Here is a 16,363-nt window from a genome sequence, read left to right on the forward strand (position 1 = left end):
AATGCTGTTTATTCATCTTGCACCTGTGCGAAGAGCAAAGCAAAGATGTTTCAGACCATCTAAGTGGGGCCGATTATTCTACTTTGCCACGGACAGTACAGGATAACTGACAGACCATTGGGCCTGACAGACGTGCTATCAGAGTCAGACAGCTACCTGCATGGACTAAAGACTATGTTATGTAATTACTACTGAAAAAGGAGACTAGTACTCAGTTATAATTAGAAGATTAATTCAAGTTATCTAACCATTTATTCTTAGCTATTGTTTATTTATTTGCTAATTACTGAATTGGTGTTTATTAATATAGTAACAAGCTATTGCACTATTACTGTTGTTGTAAGGTAGGGTTAGTTCTTAAGATGGGGGAAATGTGGTATTGATAGATCCAGTATTGCATGCTGGGAGTTATAGTCTTTGAGTTAATTTTTTCTTAACAGGAAGCAAGAAGTGTAAGTGTGTGAGTGTGTGTCATGGCTGGAGTCAGGGACTACTACTGCAGCTGCTTCTGGAGCTGCCTGCTGGCCGTCTAAATAAAACCTCGTTGGATTTCACCCTTTTGGTCTCAACACAGATTTCCATTGTCTTCGCTTCCTACATACTACTCATGGGCTCCATCAAGCCCTATTTGGGGTTGTACGTTGGTTTCATAAACGGGGATGGGAAGGCAGCAAACCATTGTTTCCTCCTTATTACCTGTTTTCAAAATGTATGTTGGTCAAAAACCCCTCCAAAAAGTCCACACGTGGGCTGGATATATGGGTCGACCATGTGGGGGAGGGGGGATAGAGGCTAGAGAGACACCTGACAGGGTGAGGGAGCAAAAAGGGCTGGGCACCCCCCCGCCCCCCGTGCCAGCAGTAAGAAGGAAGGATCGGGGTAGACTGGATGAGAGACCAGAGGGGTTTGCAATTACAGCATCTACTGACCCAACCCCCAACTGCAGATGCCACTACAACTGCTGGCTAGCGAATAAATTCCACCCTCTCCATACCCGCTGTGAAATACATGAGCATGAAATGAATTTTATGCAAATTTATTTCACGATCACCAAAGAGCCATAGATGATCATTCCTTTTGGTGATTCCAGAGCTCTATCATCTTTCCTCCAGTAAAGCAGGGTGAGAAATCCATTCAGTGCCCCCATGAGTGCAAATTGCTCCAGAAGGGATGAGAAAAGGTGGGATCATGGCCACTTCCCGCCGCACATTAGTCCATGACACTGACTGGGCATGCCATGAAGGAAGGACAGGTCCCAGCATCTCAAGGTTTACCGAGAGTGCCCTTCTGCAGGCAGGGGATCTGGGTGAAAATGTGTCCTTTCCAAGACATAATCCTTCTTGGAGCTCACCCTGACATCACACCAATATCAGTGTAGACTTGTGTCTATTGGGCCCAATGCAGCCCTAAGAATACAACCAAAATTGTTCAATCCCCCCTGAAGAAACCAGTAAAATTTGCAAGACAGAGGACAAAAATCACACAGATAAAATCAGATGGGAATTTAACTGAACTGTTTTTCTCAACTGGTAATTTCTTTTGCACTCATGGCACATGATATGTGCTAATGCATATGCTGTTGAATAACTTCAGTTATTGTGCATTAGAAGCAGTAGATTCTAAGTGCAAGAGGAAAATTCATTCAAGCTAATCACAGTGGTTTTGTTACTTTCTCTTGGCCCAACAGTACATAAAAATGTGTTAAATATTAACAATAAAAACAAAAATCACAAATTTGTAAAAAAAACCCCAAAAAACAAAAAAACCAACCACTGCCAACAAACTGAAGACACACGTGAATTGTCCAGAAAGACTTAGAAACTCGGGAGGGGTATCTAAGCAAATCATGCAGAAACTATTTAATCAAAGAGCAAAGACAATTATAACATCTGTTAAGCTTTTGTGTAGGTTATAATTAGATGCTGTGGAGGAGTAGCCTTTAAAGGGGGATCCTTTAACATCTGCTGTAAGGACAGACAACACTGCACAATGAATGACCCTCTAAATGCAATCAGCAAAACATGAGCTGTGCAGAGTGCACACAAGCTGCATATAAAAGATTGAGGACAAAGTATTTTGCCAAGAGTCAATTCCTGCTGCACTTATTCAGGCAATATTCCCACTGGGGCATCCTGGAGTTTTGCCTATATCATGACTGCAAGTTTTGGACCCCAAATCAAATGCAAGCATGATTGTACCTCTGAAAAACAATATTTTTCTCATTTGTCTCATTGTCTTGAAAGCACATGCTATTGCTGTATATCACAGCCACTTAATGACTTATTGAAGCTGTATCTATAAACTTAGAACAGTCTCAAATACATTTTATCCACATGTTTATTTTTTTTAAAAAGGGAAGAATTTCAGTCTAATTAGTCCCATATATAACTGCATTGTGCTGTTAGAGGGAAGTGAGTCTTATTTTAAAAAATTAATCATTCAGTAGCTTCCAAAATAAACCCCAAATTTTGCCCTTGAAAATGTCCACATGTTTTAAGCAGCATTACTCAGTGAAAATGTCAGTCCAGCAAGCAATTATTTTATTCCGTTTAAGAGGGCCCTCTACTGGCAAAAACACCCCCCCCCCAAAAAAAATTTATCAGTGTGAACCATTTTGTAAGATTCCAGGAACTGAGTATTTATTATAAGCACATGTTATAGCCAAGTTATTTCATATCTTAAGAAGATACACCTGGGAGCTCTGGAAACTAGCAAAAAGAAAATAATGAAGGAGAAGAAATTGGGTCATTATTTTATCCCATCCAAAAGTTGCTTTGCCAGGAATACTACTTTCTTTACTCTGCAAATGCAACTCTGGATATCAGTCCTGCACTGAAGATAAAGACTAACTGAATAGAACAATTCATCGAGGGCCAGATTGTGAGACCCTTATTCATTTTGAGACGTACCTTACTCCACAAGTAGTCCCATTGATTTCAGTGAGACTATTTGTGGAGTATAGTATTACTTAGCATGGGTAAGGATATCATAATCTGTCCCTAAGTATGAGAAAGGCAAAGTATGAATGCTAATTACTAATAACAATCAGCTAAGCAGAGCTGTTTCTGCCTCTCTCCTTTCCCGAATATCCACACTCTCAGTTCAGTGCTGCTGCAATCAAAATAAGGCAAGCAATAAAATTTGCCTCTATTGTTGCATGCAGTAATTAAGTCTTCCTATTTGTATTATGTGTGAGTGACAAAGAAAGAAAAGGACATGGTGAACTGTTGTATTTAACAATTTAGATAAGGATGAATTACTATAATCAATTAGTGTGATCAAAGAAAATAATGGGTGATGTATTTGATGCTGCACAGACCTATTGTATGTGCACACCATCCAAAACTAGGCTGGCTCTGGAAAAACAAACAGTATCATTTCATGGCAAGCCTATCAAACATGCCGTTCAACAACAGCATTTGTTCTCTCGGCGTCTCAATGCTAATAGCCCATCTTTCAGCAACATAATGTTTATCCACTGTTTTAGTATCCAAGCTGCTTTTCACAGAGTTCACATCATCCATAGCCTATAGACAATTTTACTGACAACTTTTAGCACCTTCTGCTGCGATACAAACCATATTAGCAAGGCTCACCTGAATGCCAGGCAAAGAAATCGCAGTGAGATTTCTAGGTAATTTTCAGATTATAGCGAGCCAGTTCCTCTCCCTGAAAATACCTTGATTAATTTACGCAACCATCAGGCAATATCTAAAGTAATCAATTTTTCTGCATACCACACATCATTAGACATGTGTGGATCAGGGTATTGTAGGCATTATGACTAATGTCCTATTTCTATTGTACATGTATTTTATTGTATGTAATAAACTCAGCAGAGCTTACAATAAAACTGAATTTTAGAAGCTCAACACTTCCACAGCCAGATTAGCATTTTTGTTTTACCGGGGTCCTAATCCAGCAAGGTGCAGAACTCCCTGAACTCCCACTGAAATCAGTGGGAGTTGTGAAGCATCTTACAGCACCAGTCCCTGTAACGAGGGTGCTTAAGTCTTTAGCTAATTCTGCTGCTCCCTTTGCAGAACTGTACAGTGTTTTTGTCCAAAATTAGTCCCACCTGTCAGGTTGACTGGCTGACGTCTGCACTTATTGCATTTCTTTTCAAATTGAAAAAGAGCCTGAAGAGTAGAAATGTTGCTGGCAATTGTCCACTTTAACACCATACTAAAATGATAGATGATTATGCATATGACATCCCCGGGCACATTTTCAGGGGCCAACCCTGTAGTCCTTACCAAGGCAAAAATCCAACTAAAGTTGTATCTACAGGATTGGGACTCTCTTGTGTATCCTAATTTGGTTTAATGAAATATAAAATAGGACCGTATATTATGTTGCCAACCTAAGGTAAGGAAAATGAAAGAAAAATGGCCCCAAATTCTCAAGGCTTTTAGTGTCTCTGATCCCGCTCCTGTTGAAATCAGTTAAGAGTTCTGCAATTGACTACAATGGAAATAGGATTGGACCTCTTGTAAGTGTTGATGAGTCTCAGTCTCTGCTCATTTAAACCCCAATCCTCTAAACACTTGCACATAGGAGTGATTTTATGTGGGTGAGTAGCCCCATAGAAATCAATGGGGCTTTTCATGTGCACTTATGCATAAACCCACACAAAAGAGCCAGAGGAAGAGGGGGCTGGTGGTACCCCCCTTGTAGCTTTTAGCCCAATGTTTAGAGAGCAGTGTTTCTCAACCTCTTTGATACCAGGGAACAGCTTGCTGACTTCCTAAACTGTGTCAAGGAGATCTCAGTGACCACGGACTGGTCGCTGAGAAACACTGGGTTAGAGCACCTGTCCCAAAATACCCCAAAACTGAGCAGTTAGGGCACTCTCCAGTGGGGGGGAGGGGGGGACCCATATTAAAATCTCTTCTCCACATCAGGCAGAGGGAGAAATTTAAACTGGTTCTCCCACATCCTGAGTGAGAACTGTAACCACTGGGCTAACTGTTATAAAGGGAGGGGAAGTTACCACTTGCTTCTTCCTGGGGTCTGTTTGTTTGTTTTTAATAAACATAAGGAAGTGCTTAGGTGCTTATCTGCAGGAGAGGATCCATGGCTGTGAATCATGACTGCAGATAGGTGCCTCCCTCCAAATCAGATGTAGATGCCTAACTCTTTCTGAGGGTTGTGGTGTAGGCCATACCCCTCTCCTCCATATTTCCTACTGGCTAGTTTAGGCGGCTTCCTTCTAAACGTGCTAGGGAGCCTGGATGTCTAACTTAGGGCTGTACATTCCAGTAGGTGGCAAAGCACCACAAAACTTAGGTCCTGCGGTGCTTAGTGTTGCAATGCCTACAGCCTCTTTTAAATCTAGCCCTAGGATACCAATCCTGAGCATGGATCCACCCAGCAGGGGTGAAAGCAAGTTGGAATGGGTCAGTACAGCATACCAGTACAGTGTACCGGTACAGGCCAGGGCCACCGACGGGGAGTGGGGGTGTGGGGGGGGGGCACAAAAGGGGCAGCGATGTTAAAGCACTGCCACGGCAGCGCTTTAATGTCGTTGCCCCTTTTGCCCCCAAAGCCCGGCCGCCAAACGGGGGCGGGCAGGCAAAAGGAGCAGCTGCCCCAGGGCAGGCAATTTAAAAGGGCCCGGGGCTCCGGCCGCCGCTGCTGCTACCAGAGGCGGTATATGCTGACCGACCCTCAGATGTTTAACAGCAGGAGCTTCCTTCCGCCTCCTCCTGCAGGGAGAGTGCTTTGTTCTCCCAACGGAGATACATCATTAAGTAGAGGAAAGTAGTAATAAAAAAAAGATGTCTCGAGCTTTTTATGGCCAGTATTGTGATCAGGTGGCTTTTCTGGAGAATAGACAGTATATCTGAAATTACACTAAATAGGGTGGTCTTCTGCTTAAGGCAGGGGACAGGGAACTTGAACATCTGGGATGTGTTCCAAGCCTTCCAACAGAGCGCCTGCGCAGTCTTTGGTAAGTCACCTCAGTGCATCAGTCCCTCCTCTGTAGAATGGGGACAATGCAATTCCCAACTCACAGGGTTGTTTGAAGCTGAGTTCAGTAGTGATTGTAAAGCACACTCTGATCCTGGGATGGAAGGCACTAAAGAAATATAATGTATTATTAATAGCACTTATTAGGGCAGCCCCTTTCAGCAGTGGTTCAGTTACTTATCATTCGTTGTTTACAGCTAACAGAAATAAATAAAATAAAAATGCTACTGTCCCTGTTGTAGTAGAATACATCTCATTTTACATGAATGGTTTCAATGGATGATTTACAAACTTTTAAACTTTCTATGCTTCCAGAGCCAGTACAGAGATTAAAAGTCAAAGCAGACTAATTTTGCCCTAAATGTAAGTATAGATGAGCAGGAAGTACAACTTCATAAGGAAACTATGTTAACTATTTGAATGAATTTTGATTGTCCTAAAATGACACCAACTTGGGAACCACCATAAAAACTTCATCAGCCAACTGATGAAAAATATTTATGATTTTTCTTTGTTTTCTAATCCGAGTGTAATTTTGCAGTTACACTGAAAAAAGTCAAGTTAGCATAACCATCACATGCAAACATAAAATTTAGAATTCAAGTTGTGATTTTTCTATTACCCGTGCTATATGGGACTATTAGCCACACTTGAAACAGATTCAGATGTCTGACTGTAATTACTGCTATTAACTGCGTACTTGCTGCTGTTATAATTAATCCTTTACCACAACTAGTAATACTGAAACATAATGCAATATTTTTTAAAAGAAAAGAAGCTTTGCAGATATGATAAAACACTAAAACAGCAAAAGCCTTACTTGCAGTTGTTCAATTAAAACATGCCACAGTCCTAGAGAAATCAGAACCATAAGAAGTCTTTGCAGTCCAGAAATTCTCTTGAGTTTATCCAGTGGTTATTTACCAAGCTTTAAAACTCTGTGGTCAGAAGAACAGGGTTAGCTTTCTAGACCATCCACAAAGTCCTACAGTAACTGCAGACATGAAGTTTGCTGGTAGTTGGCTTTTCTGCTGTTATGTAGTTGCTCGGTACTTGTAAATACAAGCTCTGTGGACAAAGTCCCAAATGACATCACTGGCAGCTGCTTATTGTTGAGTCTTTATTAACTGACTGTCAAAAAAGAAAAGAGAAGGGGAGGGAAAAAAGCACAACTATCTTCCCTGCAGCACAATTTGCATCTTAGTAGGAGCTTCAGTTCTACATAAGTAAATACTTCTAGTTACCCAAATTACGATTTCTTATGACCGGTAGTCAGTGTGTGCATGAAAAACAGAAAACTGAGTACATCCTAATCAACTTACACAATGGAAAGAGAGAGATTTAAATGACAGCAGTACTTTATCAGGATTTACTCCTGAATACTTCTAGTGTGTGTGTGCATATATAATTACACACAGGCACATATATAAAAGGAAACCTAGAGTCGATGTCAGTATTGGGCTGAAATTGAATATTCAGCTAAACTCTCATTGTAGAAAAATAACTTTCATAGTCAGCCCTGATGTTTTCCTTTATTTATCACTTATTTTGATCACACCATGACTTACAAGATAGTTTCATTTTTAATTTCATTGACTTTTTTAAAGACTTTATAAAATCCTATTTAATCCCTCACTTTTAAAAGGTGAAAATATAAAGAGCAAGGAAGTTGAATGGCAAAGGCAGCTAGTCTGTCAATACTAGGTGGTAAGGACATAAAGTACTGACCTTTCTTTCCTGGGACTGTGGTTTGGAACAAAATGGTGTTTTAAAAGTGAAATGAGTATGACAGATTCTATTCAGTCCCCATTAATCTGTAGAACACACATCACAAAACTAGCACTGCCACTAATTTGGCCAAATGCCTTTCCTTGAGAATTTCTGCTAAAGGAGAAGTCTAGAACAGAACTGGCATGAAGTTTGGACCTTGACTCCTGTTTCTCAGAAGTTGATCTTTTCAAGTCAGAACTTGGGACACAGGAAGGGCACTGTGTAAGAACTGCAACTGTCTACACTATATCTGCAATCTGTTTATGTTTCAACAGGGAGGAACTTCAATATTGGGAAATATACCTTGGCTCTTCTTCAGAAAACAAAAATGCAGATTCAACCACAGACTGAAAGATTGAAGAACTGTTTAGAACCAAATTAAAGTAGTATTTTTGTTTGCAAATTTCTCAGCCACGATTAGTAAAGCAATCATCCTACACTCCTGCATCTCTTCAGAGACTAAAACTTGGGTCAGATCCTCAGCTGGTGGCAGTCGGTATAACTATATCAATTTACACCAGCTAAGAGAAGATATGCCAATTTACACCAGCTAAAGATCTGGCCCCTGGCCTGCCTTAATGATGAAAGGGCTCTCTCTTGCCAATATTTACCCCTGGGTTTAGTGATTACACAACAGCAGTGTATCATGCTATCTTGAACAGAAGTCAAAGGTGCTGCTCACAGCAGTAAGGACTACACCTGGTAAGCTCTGTTGTCTGTTCTAATGCACCGTTTTACCTAGGACAGAAGATCTGGAACAAGAAGACAGGGTGGTCTCCTCCTGAAAATGGAGGTGATTGATGTAAAGTCTCTCTAGAATTTCTCCATGTATGTCTGTACAGCTCCTAACCCATTCAAGGCACTAGTAGTTCTACTACTATGGTATTACTTACTGCCTACCTCACAATGGTGTCATTGCAAGCCTGCTTCCATTAAAGTTAGGGAGCGAAATTCCCATTGACTTTTATGGAAGGAGGGTGGGTCCCAATTTGAAATAGTGGGCAGGGAGTTACACAAGTAGTCCCACTGAAGCCAATGGAACAATTTGCAAGTGCTCACCAGTGCAAAGCCCACAATCTGACTCATAATATTTGCAAAGCACTTTGAAGATGAATGTGCTTCAATGAGAGGTGTTACAACACAACATAATTAAAGTACATGGATTTCAACTCCTAAGACAACTTTACACCCCAGCCCTGCATGCAGGCGGTATAGCAAAGAATTCCACTGAAGCAAATGTTAATAGGACTCTGTACGGCTGCACGGGTCTGTTAATCAAGGCCTTATATTGTTCTAACAGGAACAAACCCATCCGTAATCTGGAGGGGTTAGATTTAGTGTAAATCTGATGCTAATTTACAATGTGATTTTCTCCGTTACTTGGCCCTTCCATTGCAAAGATTTATATGCATTAATAAAATTGTAAAACACATGTTAAATTCCTACACATTTGAAAACAAAATCAGTTTGTAAACTGACACAAAGGGGGACCAATAGAAAAAAGAAGGAATCAGCATTTCATAAATTAAGACTAATAATTTTCAAATGCTTATTCATCTAAATGAAATGATCAAAAACTTATATTTTCACAAAAAGAAAAGAAGTACTTGTGGCACCTTAGAGACTAACGGATACAGACTAACACGGCTGCTACTCTGAAACCTGTCATTATATTTTCACAATACAGTTACAGTCTCATGAAACAAACAAAAAATCACACACACACACACACAAAAGACAGCACTTACAGAACAAGACTCTGTTCCCAATGAATATTTATGTTGCTCAACCTAGTTCTTGTACATTTTACAGTATGGAAATTTGCAACTCACTAGGAAATTTTAGAGCATTTCTAAGTCAGATACTGGCACGTATGACCAAATCACTTCCCCAACTAGAGCAGTGCAGAGGATCCATTGGTCAGATCCTCCCCGTTCCACAGGAATAGGTTGGCCCTGGCAGAACAGGACCCCAAATTTTTTAGACCCTCCACCTCAACATCTTTCACAACTGGACACTACTTGACTTGCCCAAGATAAAAGCCTACAGCAGAGGTGAAGCCTGAACATAGATTTCTTTATTCCTGTGCTCAGCTACCAGACTATCCTTCAGATTCAGTGTGGTAGTAAAGACAAGCCCTTATTTGTTCCCCAGGCTATTCCTGGGGGTGAGGCAGGACAAGCAGATCAGTGGATGCAGTAGCAGCAGTTACGTTTTAGAGGGCTATGCTGCTGGACATTATTCCTAACTGGCTGCATTATTCCTAACTGGCTGCATACAAAATGTACATTCACCGAGACCACTGAACGGGTGGTGCTTCTTTCTTAATTGACAAAAGGATTCTCCTGAATATGTCAAATTCGGCTCTCTCATACACTGGTGGAAACCTGGAGTGCCTCCTGGAAATCAAAGAACTTTCCCCAGATTTACATGGTAGCATCTGAGGCCAGAATTTGGTCCTACATTTTAAAACCTTTTGAACACTCACTTTAGCCAACATAAATAAGTCCTGAACAGCATGACAATACAAATGCCTAAACATACCTTGGTTCCTAGCACGTTCGCACAGTAAATATTTTCGGAGCCTACTAGCTGGGGTGTAGCAAGCAGACAGGACAAACAAGGAAGCTGAATGAAAATATGTGAAAAAGGTACGTGGGAGTAGGATATGCATCTCCTTAAATTCTCATTGTTAACACCCGATCTTCACTTGAAACAGTTTGATCAGCCTTGGAAGCTTTTGATCACCAGGACAGTTTTGTTGTTTTCCCTGCTGGGTGATTTTTCAAAGCTCACTCTACCTCCCTTGCATGCCAAGGAAAGTGAAGAGGTAAGAGAAGTCTTTAGCAAGGCAATGCTTTCTTGCTGTAACAAACAATAGATTTCTCCTCAGACTGCAGAGAAAGCCGCTAACAATATTTAATAACAGTAAACTGCCCTCTGATTGGCTATTCCACAATCTAATGGAGTCATAGTGCAGTATAAATCTAGCTTGTCTGTGGTAAGTGGTCTCAAAGTGAACTCGGGGGATAAGTACATGCACTTAGAATGGCATCTCCACAGTCTTTCCAGTACTTGATTGACAGCTTTATGGGATGACCTGTGCATTCCCCAGATCTTTATTAACCTCTCTAGTACCTTAAAAGGTGATTCAGCATAAAGTGCATCATGCAAAGGTGCATTTGTGCAAGAATATCTCCTCCAACTCAATTCCTGCACCATCCAGAATCTTATCCTTAATTACAAAGATGAAGCCTTGAAAGCAGATACTGTCGTGAAACATAAAGGACTAATATGAAAGATTTCCTCCAATATTTTTAGCCGTTAGGGAATCTAAAATGAACCTATTAGTTCTGCCAGCTACAACAGTGATATGCAACCAATTTCTAACACTTCTGTGAGGCTCCCTCACCACTGCTACCATAGTATTGTGCTGAGAGCCTTCCTGTTTGTGACAGGGATCGTCTGGCTCAGAATATCATGACCATTACCCTTAAAGAACATTTGCTTTCACAATAAGATTTTTTTGTGAAGCTGCCTCATTGTAAACTCACAACAAGAATATGCAAGTTTTAAGCCAAGCTTGAGAGTTCTATTTGTGTCATGGTTCATGACAGTGGCAGTGAGTGGAACTTTCAATTCCCCCCTCCAACCAACAGCAATCAAAAACTTTTTTTTTTTTTCATTTTAATGTTTAATTAAATGCAGGTAACATACAAAACTGGTTTGGGGTAATTTAAAGGTTTAAACCACTCTTCTTTTCCTTTCCGCCCCATTGTCCCTGGAACTATTACAATTATTCAAACACCAAGGGCCTGATCCACAGCTCATTGAACTTAATGGCAATGACTTCATTAGGCTTTGGGTCAGGCCCAAAGAAAGAACATTCCAAGGCCCAAATCCTGCAAAGGTTTATGCCCAGGTGCAAAGTTAAGCACACGTGTAAGTCTTTGAAGGTTCAGGACCCTGGTTCCAGTCATAAAATGAGTTAGGCAGAGCTTGACATCTGTCACACACAGGCGCAGTCCCAGTGGGGCTGTTGTAACTGGTCTCTAGTAAGCGATGAGTCTTAGAATGGTGCGCCCACAGTCTGTTTCCAATGGGAGTGCTGAGATGCCTACAGCTCAGCATATGTCTAAGTGACAGCACGACTGAGGCCTTAATGAGAACACTGACTGATCTGAGCTCACACTCCTCCCTTCTGGACATATCGCTCTCTGTCAAAAAGCATAGGTGTTACTGTGCAAAACCCACATTCCTCCAGATGCAGGCATCTGGCTTCTTGGCAACCCAGTTGTGACAGGTTCCACAGCAGCTGTGATGGCTCTCTGTTCTTTCAGGTGACTAAATGGTCCTGCTGTCTGGACTACCCTGTATTCCTGGATGAGAGCCCATTTACCTTTTTTACTCAATGAACTGGACATTGGAATGGAGTTAATCACTTGCATTTCTCTATGTGTCTGAGAGCAGATTCTTACACATGGTCCTTCCACCCCACATCCCTACACATCAAACTCATTGTTTAACATGCTCAGCCCAATCCTGATACCCTTACGTAGGCAAAGCTCACGGACCCCAACAATCGCCTGTAGTGGTGGGAAGGGCCATCCACCCAAACTGGGAATATTTGCTATAACATCTTTCAGTGTCCGTCCATTGGAAACTTCACTGCTCCTTCATTATTAAAAGAGAGTGATTAGAGCCGCTCACAGCAAACAAGGAATTTGTTTTATTCAGACAGCTTTATGCACAGTGTCTTCCCACACGCACACACCAGATGGAGATAAGCATCAGGGTGGAAAATGCAGCCTTACAATGTGTTTCAGAGACATAATTCCATATCAACTCATTAAAAAAATCGTTCTCCAGAAGAAAGTGGATTATGCTAATAAGAATTAATTTTGCTTAGATTGGTTTATTTTATGTATGTATTTACATAATATTTAAAGGCACTGATTCCTCCCCAAAACCATCCACATACATACACTGGCATAGCATAGTGGAAGAACGAACCTCTCATAGAAGACTAAAGAAAAGATAAAGCCATCAGTGTTACTAACCTCCTGTCTCCATCCACCTGTGAGCCCCTCTCTTCCTCTATTCTTCCCTTCACTGCTTGGAGGAAGAACAGTTTCTACCCTCTTCCTCCCTCCCTCTTTTCTCATCCATCATAAGGGGAGGAGGTGTCTCTCTCTCTCTCTGTGCGGGAGGGGAAAACTGTTGTTGCCAACTATACATGTTTAATTTCTCCCTTGCTGGACTTGTACTCCATTTGGCTCCTTCACAAACCTCATAGCCTGCCTATTTCACCATGCAGCATCTTCCCTCGGGAAGGAGCCAGTGACTTTCACATCTCCAGGCCCATTTGTTCAGTGCTTCCTGTTCTGCCCACTCTTGTTCCAGCCACAATGTGGATTTCCTAACACAATCACTCCACTATGATCCTGACCAAGGACAACCTGCTATGGTACTTGTTCTCATTAGCTTCGGTGTTTGTACGATCAGGTTACTGTTTGATCAGTCACACTACGCAGGCAATCTCATTAATGCACGAGCACACACACACACACACACACACACACACACACAGGTTCAATCAAGATCCAGCAGCAGCTATGACATTTTGCAACATTGTGGCTGCTGACTGCAGTAGTCCCAGAGAAGAACCACTGCATCCACTGGAAATTGTCACTACAGCTACTCATTCCCGCAGCGGTCAAGAAGCACTGGGCCTGATTCAGATCACTATACACCAGCAAAAGTAAATGATTGCATCAGCAATCAAAAATCAGAGCCATCCTTTCCCAAGGCTCTACAAACAGGGCACGTTGAACAGCCCTAGAGCCATTTACAGAGACTAAAGTCACTCGTGCTCCTCCTCATATCTCCCAGCTTTCTCCTATCTTCACCAAGATTAGTGAAGAGCCAATAGCTGTGAAGCATCTAACACACTGCTGACACTATTTAAGTGATCAAAAATAATAATATGCACCATTTTAGAAATATCCAGAGCCTCTCTTCCGTAATGTATTCTTGTTGCAGTCAAAGCTTCCCATTTTACTTCATGTCCACTTATACAGCACCCTATAACACCTCTGAGAGCCTCTCAAGGTACTTCACAGACATGAATATGTTATTCTCATAACAGCCCTAAGATATAGGGACGACTTTGCTCCATGCTACAAATCTAAGACACACAGAGGTTAAGTTACCTGCCCAAGGCCAGAGAAGGAGTCAGTGGTAGATTAAAGTCCAGGAATTCCTACTCCCAGTCTCAACAACTGGGGAAAACCATTTTCTCAAATGCTTAAAAAAAAAACAGGCACTTCAGAGCAAGTCTCCAGGTATCCACCCTGCAGTCCTCTTGGAAAGTGTCACAGTGTCATGGAAATGCAGTGATAAATTTTGCACACAACCACTGGCAGTCCACTTCCCTGGGAGGTGCTCGACCCCCCACTCCGCCCCAGGCCCTGCCCCACTGCACCCATTCCCCCAAGGCCCCACCCTGCCTCTTCCCACCCCCATTCTGCCACCTCTCCATAGCGCGCCCTGCTCTCACTCTCCCCCTTCCCCAGAACCTCCTGCATGCTGCTGAACAGCTGGTTGCAGTGGGAGGGAGGAAGGGGGAGGTGCTGATCAGATGGGCTGCCGGTGGGTGCTGAGCATCCACTATTTTTTTCCCGTGGGTGCTCCAGCCCCGGAGCACCCACAGAGTCAGCGCCTATGCACACAACAGAATTTCAACCATATGGCATAATTATTTTGTATCTGATTGATTATATATATATATATATATATAAACACTCCTCACAGCAGCTGGTTAGAGATTCCTCATCGAAGAGGGAAAATTGACCTGTACCTTTGAAACAATGTTAAAACAGCTCTGTTATTATTATCTTTGTGAAGAGAAAACTTCCCTAGTCATCCTACTTCAAAAGGTTCAAAGAATCTCCCCTCCTCTTGTCTTGGTAGAAAGTGCCCAGTGAAGAGATCGTCTGTTCTGGCTTATCATACTGTTCTCTGCTATATTTCTTGAAGATTTTACTGAACACTATAAAGAAAGAGAAACTCCTTGTGCAGCGATATAAATGCACTGAGCAACACGGAATACACATCAAATGCCTTTGCAAGTTTCAGTGATCATCTCAGCCCTGAAGGTACAATTTCAAACAGTATGATAAAGACTTCAGTTAGATTAGAACCATCAAACGCAAACTAACATTCAAAACAAACCATGCAGTCTCAGTGTAGATTTATTACAATACTTTTTCTGAATTGGCAGATTTCCCTCCTGGCTGTTCAGCTGTCTCTTTCCCACATGTAAAGTGAGTCAATCTGCTTGAGAGGACAATTTGCCCCCCCGCTTACATAAAGTTGTACATTAAAAAACACCACTGAACAATTCTGCTGCCAGAATGTTCTTGTTTTTTGTTTTGTTTCTTTAATCCATGAATAGGCATTAAACAAAAAACAAAAGAGAAAAATATACGTAGATGTAGTTGGCTCCACAATAATTTATTAGATCAAAATAAAATTACTGACCAAACTTTTGCTCTGATGTATGCACATATTTTCCACCAAAGTCCTCCCCTGAAATTATTCCACTGCAGCCAATGGCAGTTGTGTGCATGTCTTTCAGAGAACACTTTGAGCCCACGGTTCAAATTTTGCTTGGTTATTCTAGTGCAAATACAATATAACTTAACTGACATCAAAGGCATTATATTAGATGTACATCAGTGTAACGCAGACCAGAATAATATTCTGTGGCTCTGATTCTGCACTGCCCTGCACTTACACATGTGTAAAATGGGTATAAACTGCTACCAAATCAGAATGGTAACATTTTACAGCCACTTAACATGAGTTTAATTGATTACTCAGCGTGCAAGGCATTGCTTGGAGAAAGAGGAAGGAAGAGAATGCTTTATCTTCATATTGTAAGGGAAAACCAGAACAAGCTGGCAAAATCATATGGATGAAAGCCTAATATAACCCACTCAATTCAAGCTAAACAAAATCCTTAACACACATTATAAATAAAAAGAAGTTACCGGTATATTACCCAGCATCTCCAATTATGAGAAATCAAGGAAGACAGGAGAGACTCCAGAAGACTGGAAAAGGGCAAATAGAGTGCCCATCTATAAAAATGGAAATAAGGACAACCCAGGGAATTACAGACCAGTCAGCTTAACTTCTGTACTCGGAAAGATAATGGAGCAAATAATTAAGCAATCAATTTGCAAACATCTAAAGATAATAAGGTGATAAGTAACAGCCACATAGATTTGTCAAAAACAAATTGTGTCAAACCAACCTGATAGCTTTCTTTGACAGGGTAACAAGTCTTGGGGTTGGGACGAAGCAATAGACGTGGTAATCTTGACTTTAGTAAAGCTTTTGATATTGTATCGTATGAGCTTCTCATAAACAAAGTAGGGAAATGCAACCTAGATGGAGCTACTATAAGGTGGGTGCAAAACTGGTTGGAAAACCATTCCCAGAAAGTAGTTATCAGTGGTTCACAGTCATGCTGGAAGGGCATAACAAGTGAGGTCCCACAGGGATCAGTTCTGGGTCTGGTTCTGTTCAATATCTTCATCAATGATTTAGATAA

General features: G+C 41.4%; 1 protein-coding gene across 2 annotated transcripts in view; it reads right to left on the reverse strand.

Moving 5' to 3' along the window:
- NCKAP5 (NCK associated protein 5) overlaps nt 1–16,363 on the reverse strand; it is a 588,725-nt gene that overhangs the window by 541,984 nt on the left and 30,378 nt on the right. Inside the window, exon 1 of one of the 2 annotated variants that reach the window (XM_043525274.1) lies at nt 6,794–7,017. The exons of the other annotated variant lie outside the window; for it this stretch is intronic. The gene's annotated coding sequence lies outside the window, so the exon portion shown is untranslated. Of the gene's footprint in view, nt 1–6,793; nt 7,018–16,363 lie in introns of those variants that run through there. 2 annotated transcript variants of the gene reach the window in all.

This window comes from Chelonia mydas, chromosome 11, assembly GCF_015237465.2.
Source record: "Chelonia mydas isolate rCheMyd1 chromosome 11, rCheMyd1.pri.v2, whole genome shotgun sequence".
Classification (NCBI taxonomy): domain Eukaryota; kingdom Metazoa; phylum Chordata; order Testudines; family Cheloniidae; genus Chelonia; species Chelonia mydas.